Consider the following 9,957-nt stretch of genomic DNA (forward strand, 5'->3'; position numbering starts at 1 on the left):
TGCTGATATTTTACGGAGCCAAGTAACGGCAGCCTCAGAAACCCACGTGTATCGATTGTCTGGTCAACGAACGGACCTGCAGAGTTCCAGAGATGAGGAACGCCTTGGCTGCGGGCCTTGTCACTACTCGAGATCACTCGCACTGCCGTCTCTGCTCGTGACACTTGTTCAGCTAACCAACCGTATGTGAATGCGAGTATGTCAGTTGAAAAGCTGATGAAATGACTTGATCCGTTGTGTGTTTCTTTCCGAGTCAGGCGGCCACATCAACCGATCGATGGACGTTGCAAGTAGCACTGCCAGTCATCATCCGACGATGCTGCGGCGGTCTCTCCCGCCGGCGTGCCACGTGCGAAGTTGAGTTGAGTGCGCTGCTCGGGCACTCCTGATGGCTCCTCTTGGCACTCCACCCGGCGAACAAGTGGTGCGTGCACCGGGCTGTTGCAGATAACGTCGCCAGCAGCGAATCTTTTCCAGAGTCTGAGAAGCAACGGTTTGGTTATTTTTTTTAGATGTACACGTACCAACTAGCAAGTGTGTGCGTTTCTCCATAAATCTTCATTAGCCTAACTGAAGCAACCGTTTATGAGCCAAATATTTGTATGTGCGTGTGTGATTAATCATTTTCGAGGAGTTTGAGATTCGGATGTGCCATGAGTGACCTGGTGATTGCTGCCGAGGTGGCCAGCGAAGGCACTCAACAGCCCCGAATCTTCCCGAATATCCTAGTGCGAGCACCTGAATCGAGTAAAATTCGCACTATTTTTCGGAGGGAAGTGTTTGTGGCCGGGGCGCCGGCGGAACGCTCGGGCCGGTCGCGCTCCGTGCGTTGGATCTCTTTTGATCCAAGGACGTGTTTGCGCCACGTGTTACCAGGCCCTTTTTTTAAACACGCACGGGTTATCCCTTCCCGTGTTTTTGCTGCAACCACACGGGGGGGGTCATTTTGGTGCGAGGAGGCAGGGCGACCGGCGGGCGGCTGGCTTGTTGGCGCCTGGAGATTAGGAGCGGCGGCGGCGGGCCAAGGCGGATCTCGATTCTCCGGCGATCTATGGCGCCCCCGGATGGTAACTCTCCCCTCGTCCTCTCCCTATCGTTGTGTTGTCTCCCCCTCCCCCATTGGCTTTAGGGTTAGGGCGGGTTATGGTGCGGGGCGAGCCGTTTGTGTTCCCGCGGGCCGCCGCCGGCGCCGGCGCGGACGGGGATGGGGTGGTGTTCCCGCGGGTCGAGGGAGCGGGCGGGGTGGTGTTCCCGCAGGGTTGTGGGAGGGGGCGGGGGTGGTGGTTTTTTGGGCTTCTGGTGGCTAGGGATTTGGGATGGGATTAGGATTTTTTTTGTTCCACGAACTATGGGATTTGTTGTTCTCGCACATATGTTAGGTTGTGACAACGGCCGTCGCCGCTGGAGGGGTCGGGGCAGGGGCTTCCCGTGCATGACTGCATAGAGCAGAATTCAGCTCTCCTGCCCATTTCCCCCAACTTATTTTTCTCTTGGTTCACAGTCCATGTGTCCTGCATACTCGATTGGCCTACTCCACTATGATAGTTCATATAAGTAACAAATATGATGTAGCTACGGAATTCCTAATGCCAGTTTTTTGAAACATATATGGTGCCCCGACCCATTCCCTGTTCTATGTATTTTTTTGGTGACATGAGGATGCCACTACTGCTATTTTTTCAATGTTTGAGCTAACTGATGCACCAGTTTTTGAAACATATACAGTTGAACAAGGCTGTGTTTTATTTCATTGGTTTTAGTGAGGTGATTTTTTGATGTTTTTTGTATATGAATACTTGAAACATATATGTAACATTTTTAGATGCAAAATGTTGTGGCCTGTGATAAGTTCAGAATGCAACATTGTTGTCGTTAGTAGCTTTTTTCAGTGGTGTTAGTAGCGTTTTGAAGTGGTGTTGTAGCTTAAATTAAGCACTGTCCAACTGATGTGTATATTTTTTATGTGTGCTTATACATTTTTCCTTTTTGTAGATGTGGCAGGCACCTCTGGTGAGAATGAGGGGAGTAAGAAGGCTAAGAAGAAGAATAAGAAGAAATACAATCTATGTGGCTTTAAGTCAAGGTTTAACTCAAAAAGGCTGGCTGAGATTGGGAAGCAAGTATCACCGGAAAAACAGAGAATCATAAGGGAGGGACCGTTTGGAGACTTGTTGGACATCCGGTCTTTCAAGGTGCCCCATGAGCTCATTGAGTTTGTTGCGATGAACACGAATCACATACTCTCTGAGTTCAAACACAAGAACAAATCTATCACCTTCAGCAAGCTTATGGTGAAAAGGATTTTCAACGTGCCATCCGGTGATAGACCCGTGAAGCTTCTAAAGAAGAGTGATGAACATGATCTTCGCAGCATCTACAAGGAGGGGAACGGGCTCCAATCGCCCATGTTGTCAAGTTGCTCACTAGTTGCAGTGAGGAGGACGTGGTTATGATAAATAGGACTTGGGCACTCCTTGCGTTGGCAATAGTTTTGTGCCCAGGCATGGGCAATATGGTGAATCTCGAGTATCTTGCTTCCCTGGAAGATATGTCTTTGGTGCATGAATTCGCTTGGGATGAGCACTTGTTGGCACGAGCGATGGAGGAGGTTGGAGTCTTTCAAGAGAAGAAGAGGATGCAAGCAAATACAGAAAAAGCAGCAGAGTTTCAGATCGCTTCATGCCTTCCCATGTTAGCGGTATGCAACGCAACATTATGAAATACCTCCATATTTTTTCTTTGCTGCATGAAACCTTCTGTACATTTTCTATAGCTCACATTTATGTTTTTGTTGGCTAATGTCCTTTTTACATTCCATGCAGATCATATACATGGATCATATTGATATCCCGCCCGGCCTCCCAAATGAGCATGCCATTGATTATTCCGTGCCGAGGATACGCTTTGTTTGCCAAAAGGATTTTGATTGGTTGGATAAGTTGACAGGAACAAGCTCACTCTTGTCCAACCTTTCTACGGGAAACACACCCAAGTAATTTTGCTACACCCCCATGTTTTTTGCTCACTGAATTTGCATGTAGCAATCTTTGCTTTTCCATTAGGTTATGGCGGCCTTCTTATTTGTCTCCCCTCATGTTTTGTTTTCCTAGATCCGGAGTTTGTGCAACACCCCCTATGCAGCACAACTCATGGGACAGGAAGTTGGTGCTGAAGCAGCCAGTGGGCAGGGAGTTGGTGCTGAAGCACCTAGTGGCCAAGGAACTAGTGGCCAAGGAAGCCAAATTCAAGGTGCTGACATTAAAGCAAAGGACTCTCAATCAAACGAGGCTCAACAAAATGTTGATACTGAACCACACCTATCATCATCGCTCAACGATTGGCTGCAGCAATCATTCCCTAGCATGCAAGATCTAAGGGTACTCTTTCACAATCTACACTATCTTTTTCTTTGTATTCATTTCCTGTTTACCTTTGGCTTTGCATTATTTACTATACTGAGTTGCAAGTGTATATTTTGTTTGCTGCATCCCTCATTCTGATGTGCTACAACCATGTTCTGTTTTTGCTTCATATGTGGTTTAAGTTCATACCTACTAGGCTTTTTCGCTGCATCCATATGTCTAGTGTGCTACAACTACATTCTGTTTTTGCTTCAAACATATCATAATTTTGCTACATCCATATCAATAATTTGCTACCTAGAGGTATAGACCATTTGTTTTTTATGCTTCATCCATGACAGTAAATTGCTACAATCACACTATTTATTTGATACATAGTGACACAGCACCACACCTACTTGTTTCTTGCTTCATCCATACCTCTAATGTGCTACACCCAATTTGTGTTTTTTTTACATCCATACTTCTCAAAATCTGGATATACTTGTCACTAAAAATGTTGGACACTTGCCTTCTTGTAGGTACCAACTCAGTTTCAAATGCTCTACGACAAGCACAAGGGTATTTTTGCAGCAGAGGTGGATGGTGTAGTAGGCAAGTTTGGACAGTGTTTAAAGGGATTGCAGTGCAACCAGATGGCCGATATCCTTCGTGATGTTGGAGACGCCATCACAGCTACCAATGAACCCAACTTTTCCTTTGAAGCACCTATCATGGACGAATGTCGCGGAAAAGAGAATGATGCTAAAGCTGCAAATACCGACAGTGGTGCTCAAGCTCAAGCTCAAGGTACAACACCTAGCATCAACAAGGATGAAGTCACCGGATTGAACCTAGAAGTTGCAACAGAGGCTGCGGAAACTCGTGAGCAACAAAGAGTGAGTTTCGAGATGGAAGGCAACGCCTCACCTCACAGCCCCCCACTCTTCTATGATGCACCCAGGAGTGCGACAGCCGGCATTTGGGACGACGAGCCATCCTGTGAGTTGTTCCCAAAGGGCTCCGAAGACTATGAGATGATGCATTCCACGGATGAGCCTACAATTAAGAAGAGCACAGTCAGCCCCATCTATGCAAACATCCCCGTGTTTTCTGTTTCAGACGATGATGATAGCCCAAGTATGCTTCCTTCCTCTTGCATCATTTCTTTTTGTTTTTCTCCATATCATTTTTTTCACATTTGTGTGATTCCAGCAAATTCTTTTTGTACAATCTCTTGCAAACTCATCCATTTTTATTTTTATTTTGCTACAGCTCCTAAGATGGTCGCTATAGAAGAGCATTTTGCTGATGCAAGCAGTGGCCCTAGCACACATGACAAGAACACTAGGAAGAAGAGGATGGCCAAAGTTCCAGCCATAAAAATACCAGGGCAAAGAAGCAAAAGGTCGACAAGGCTGCAGAAATGTATGAGAAGTTTGTAAAGCATGGGAAACCATTGAGGAAATCACAACCCAATGAACAAGTGTGAGCTACCTAAGCCCTATCTGTTTTTGCTTTCTATTTTTTTTTCTGCTCGAAACAAATGATTCATTCGGTTGCATCTATGGTAACAGGACACCTTTCATCAAGCTAGGTGGATTTTTCATTGGATACAAGAAATTCCTTGTATGCTTCAAGCCTCGCGGGGATATGAATGATGAGGTTATGTCCCTATGTATCGAGATGAACAACCTCGCATCCCGTGCAGCAAAAGAAAGGGATGTGAAGAAATATATGTTCTCAGTCCACGCGGGGGTAAGCTTTTGTAAAAACAAGCAATGCTTCATTCCTTTCTTACTTTCACATTTTCGTTGCAACACCCACTAACCATTTTGTTGTATCTTTCAAGTAGATCCTACTAAAACAAGACCCATCAACCTTCCAACCAGCAAAACTCATGGCTGAGCTTGAAAGGGCTATGAAAATGTTCAAGGTTCAAAAGTTTGACCTCGTAAGTTTCACGAAGCTTTCTTTTGTTCCACACCACAAAATACTAACAAATATGATCCAATGATGCGACGCGGCTGTAACATTTTTTACATGTTCTGAGTACCTTTTTGCCTTTATGAAAATCCATTCAAAAGGAAAACAATCTCCTTTGAAGAAGCAAGCCAATAACCTGGTAGGCTCATGCTCTCTATTTTTTTTCTGTTTACCCTTCTGATTCATCTACATAAATGCCTTGTTGTCATCTTTACACACCTCATTTCATTTTTTTGAAACTTTTGTGTGTGTTTTCGGTGCTAGATCACAAACTTTGCAACCCTCGCACAAGAGTGCAGCGAATTCAATGTCAATGTTGAATCCTTCGCCCGTGTTGACCGAGAGGATTACCCAAAGCAAGATACCCTGTGAGTTTTCTTTTTGAATTTTGCTTCAATCATGTTTTGCATATCATCATTTCAAACTAGATCACGAAACTTTTGGAACTTTTTTTTATCTCACAGATGTGATTGTGGCTTTTTTGGGCTCAAATATGTGGAGAACTATGATGGGAAGTCAATGAGAGAGTTCAAGCAGGTACACATTTTTAATTTTTTGTCTTGTCATTTTGTTACAATCTACTTTCTTTGTTTTCAATACTCATGCAACAGAAGAATACCATGTGTTGTTTTTGCTTCATATGTGGTTTAAGTTCGTACCTACTAGGCTTTTTTGCTACATCCATATGTCTAGTGTGCTAGAACTACATTCTGCTTTTGCTTCATCCATATCAATTTTTTGCGGTGGATGGATGTGAACTTTTTGCATTCACCACTCATGCAACACAAGAATAACTAGTATCATACTTGTTTTACCTTTTGTTTTCAATACTCATGCAACACAAGAATAACTAGTATCATACTTGCTTACTTTTTGTATTCATTTTTTACAGGAAGACATGGCGCGATACCGCATCGATGTGGCATACAACCTTTTCAGTCACCCAATGAACAATGCCCCAAAGGAGCGGGCGTTCAAGGATGAGTTGGCGGCTTGATTTTCTGGAAGGTTCAAGACCAACAAGCTTGTTTCTTCGTTAGGTCTAGATCATGTCCGAGGTGGTAGCGTTCTCATAGGATTAGAGTAGTGCGCGTTCGTATGTAAACTGTTGATACCTCCAGTAAACATATGTGTCCTTTTGGTATGTAAGCCGATGATAACTTGATATTTGGATGATGCACTTATGTTTTTAATGGATGCGTTCTTCTGTTTGCCAACATGATCATGCATTGACAATTGTTTTTTGTTTCGCTGGTTCTGAAATATGAAAATATTTCAAACTTCATCCATCGAAGTTTCAAGGGAATCTCTGTGCATTTTTTCCCTCAAAACATATTTTCTGAAAAAATAATATGTGAATGCTACTTTTGTCACACACTTAAATTGCTGGAAGCTCACAGGAAATAGCTACAACCTTCTGTTAGATTTGTTGCAGAGCCAAAATATACATTTTTACCTGCAAATTAGCTACATCCCTACAATATTTTTGCTGGAAGCATAATGTAAATAAGCTTCCTTTCCCAACTTTTGTCTGTACAGCTAAATCAACACTTTAAATCATTCAAGGCTTTTTCCTTTTCAAACTTGTTATTTTGCTACAACCATGTTTTAAAAAGCTTCAACCATGTTTCCTAAAAGCTGCAATCATATTTTGAAAAAGTTTCAACCATATTTTGAAGAAGTTTCAACCATGTTTTCCAAAAGCTTCAACCATGTTTTTCAAAAGCTTCAAACATGTTTCCTAAAAGCTGCAACCTTGTTTACAGAAGCTTCAACCATGTTTTCAAAAAGCTTACCCCATGCTTTTCAAAAGCTTAAACATGTTCATTATAAACATGGATCAAGCTGTGGTTACAACAACCATTGAGTACTATTCTAAAAAAATATAAGGAAAAACCCACATTCTGCTTTTTTTTTACAACAAAATTCTACAAATTTTGGCACCATCATACTACAAAAAGTAAGCTCTCACAAACATATAACAATAAGAATTATTTTAAATCAACTCTTGTAAAAAGGAACATTCTGCTTTTTTCAAATCACGCATGTAGTAATAAATTGCAATCCCACAAAACAAACATTCACAGCTAGTCAACACAACTTTTTATCATAAGTCATGGGGTGTTACAAGGCAATTCATCATTTTTTCCCTCATGAAAATATCCTAAAGTGTAAGGATTGTTTCGACGCCCGGAGCTTTCGCGCTCGCACTCGCAGCAAGAAAAGCTGCAAGGAGTTGGCAATCCTTCACGTTGTGATCTTCATCTTCACAATATTTGCATGGAGTCTTCTTTTCCCTTGGCTTTGGAGCTTTCTTCGTTTTCGCTGCGTCCTTCTTTGCTTTCTTCTTCATTTCATCTTCTCGAATCTCAATTAGTGGCTTCCTGCGCTTCTCTTTCTCTTTTGGCCTCCCTTTCTTTGCTGACTTTGGTGGGTTCCGCAGTCCTACGGGGGTGGATCCCGCTGACCTGTACTTGGACCCCCTGAGACTTGTGCATTTTCTGCATGACCTTGGGCTTCTTCGTCTCCTGCAACCCCATCAGTTGCTCTAGCTTTTATTGCAGCAACCCCAACACTACCCTGATCAATTAGCCCAGAGACAAAACTATAAGCTTCATCATTGAAGCATGCATCAGAAGCGAGTTTCCCAAACTTCCGGCATAGAGAGTTAAACTTTAGGGTGTTTGTCGTGGGGACGCCGAAATGCATAGCTCTATGCCCATCGCCCGGTTCAGGCGCAAGGTCGGTTGCTCTCTTAGACCATCTTGGAAGCATGTAAGTCGCAGGTATCGTTTGCACGTTCAGGTGCACCATGACACGGATGATATGTGGGCAGATCAGCCCACACATCTCAAACATGTTGCAGGTGCACATGTATGTCTGATCTTTAGGGGCAACACGCACCGTGTACACTTTAGGGTTGACGCCATAATTTGCAACAATGCGAAACCAGATGACATCCCCTTGCAGCTGATATTGCAGACCATAGCCTGTTGATTTAGCCAACAGTTTTTGAAACTTGGAAAATACCTCTCTGGTATAGAAATCTGCAGCTTGCTTTTCAATGTTGTAACTGCAAACAAAAAAGCTTCCAACATCAATAAGAATTGCTACATATGTTTCAAAGAAATGCTGCAACCCCACTGTACTGGAAAACTAAAAAAAATGCTACATGACTTTGGACTTACTTTCCCCAGAGTGGCGGCCTCGTCGCTTCATTGATGAAGCCAGCATTGTCTTCACGATCAAGCATTAGCTCCTGGCAAAGCTCAAACTGCTGGACAAATGTCCAAACCGAGTCTCCATGATGATTTAAAGTCTTGAAGTAGGAATTCAGGCCCTCGGACCGCCCGGTTGTTCCTGTGAATGGGAAGAACTTATTCCTAAAGTACACAGGAGCCCACATCTCCCTGCTGTCCCACATGTTCTTGAGGTGTTTCTTATCAGCCACACCAAATAACTCGACCATCTGCTTCCACCGTTCTTCAAACTCCTCAACGGTATCTGAATCATTGATGCAACCATAGAATGCTTCAGCAAAAGGCTCATCCTTGCCCAGCATCTTCCCTAGTTTCGTCCTTGCAACCCGGAAGACGTGCCACTTGCAACATCTGTGTGTTGAATCTGGAAATACCATTGAGATGGCTTTAGCCATTGCCTGGTCTTGATCAGTCATAATGTTCAACGGATGCTCGTTATTCATTGCCAACATCCATTGCTGGAAGACCCACTTGAAAGTTTTGATGGTCTCATCAGGCAACAAAGCGCACCCCAAGCAAACAGTATGTGTGTGGTTGTTAATGCCAACAATCGGAGCAAAGGGCAAGTTGTAGCGATTTGTGCAGAATGTGGTGTCGAAAAACACACAATCTTTGTACTTTGGATACAAGGCCCTTGTTCTCCCATCAACCCAGAAAAGCGCCCTAACAGCTCCATCTTCTTCTAGCTTCGAGAAAAAGAAGTTGGGATTCTCCACTTGTCTTCTCTCAAAGTACTCGATTGTCAGCTCCAAATCACGCTCTGAAAGGCCCCTTCGCAGCTTTGCTCTTGCATTTGTCACATCAGTCTTCACATACGGCAAACTCCTTGGATCGCAACACCGTGCATCTCCAAGCAAGCCCATCATATTAGCCGTTGATATGTTGCGATAGTGCAGTGAAGTGATGTACTGCATGTCTGCATCCGGGATCTTTCTGTGAGAGCGGCAAAATCTCCGACGCCCCCTTTGCAAAATCAGCTGGTGTGTGTGATCGGCCTCAAAAACTGTCACAACCCAGCTACCGTCTTTGAGGTTAACACCCATACGAGCCTTGCAATCATACCGCTCCAACCGGTTTCTTTTCCTCTTGTCGCTCACATCCATATAGATGCCAGCTTGTTTGCTTGCAGATTTTTTGTTACTAGAATAGCTCATATCAACATCTTCACACTGATTTGTTATAGCCCCGTCAGAAATGCTACCACCAACATTCTTCGAAGGATTTTTCCGTGAGTGTACGCACTCAAAAACTCTATAGATTAGAATGCGCTTCTGCTCCGAGCTATTTTTCCTACTATGCTTTGATGTCACAATGCGAGTTCCAAAGCCCATCTTCGAGGCATATTCATTGTAAACACGCTGAGCTTCTTC

General features: G+C 43.6%; 1 pseudogene; it reads left to right on the plus strand.

Moving 5' to 3' along the window:
- The first annotated feature begins 1,143 nt into the window (after positions 1 to 1,143).
- LOC123055639 (uncharacterized) lies at positions 1,144 to 6,467 on the plus strand (annotated as a pseudogene).
- Positions 6,468 to 9,957: the final 3,490 nt, after the last annotated feature.

This window comes from Triticum aestivum, chromosome 2D, assembly GCF_018294505.1.
Source record: "Triticum aestivum cultivar Chinese Spring chromosome 2D, IWGSC CS RefSeq v2.1, whole genome shotgun sequence".
Taxonomy (NCBI): Eukaryota; Viridiplantae; Streptophyta; class Magnoliopsida; order Poales; family Poaceae; genus Triticum; species Triticum aestivum.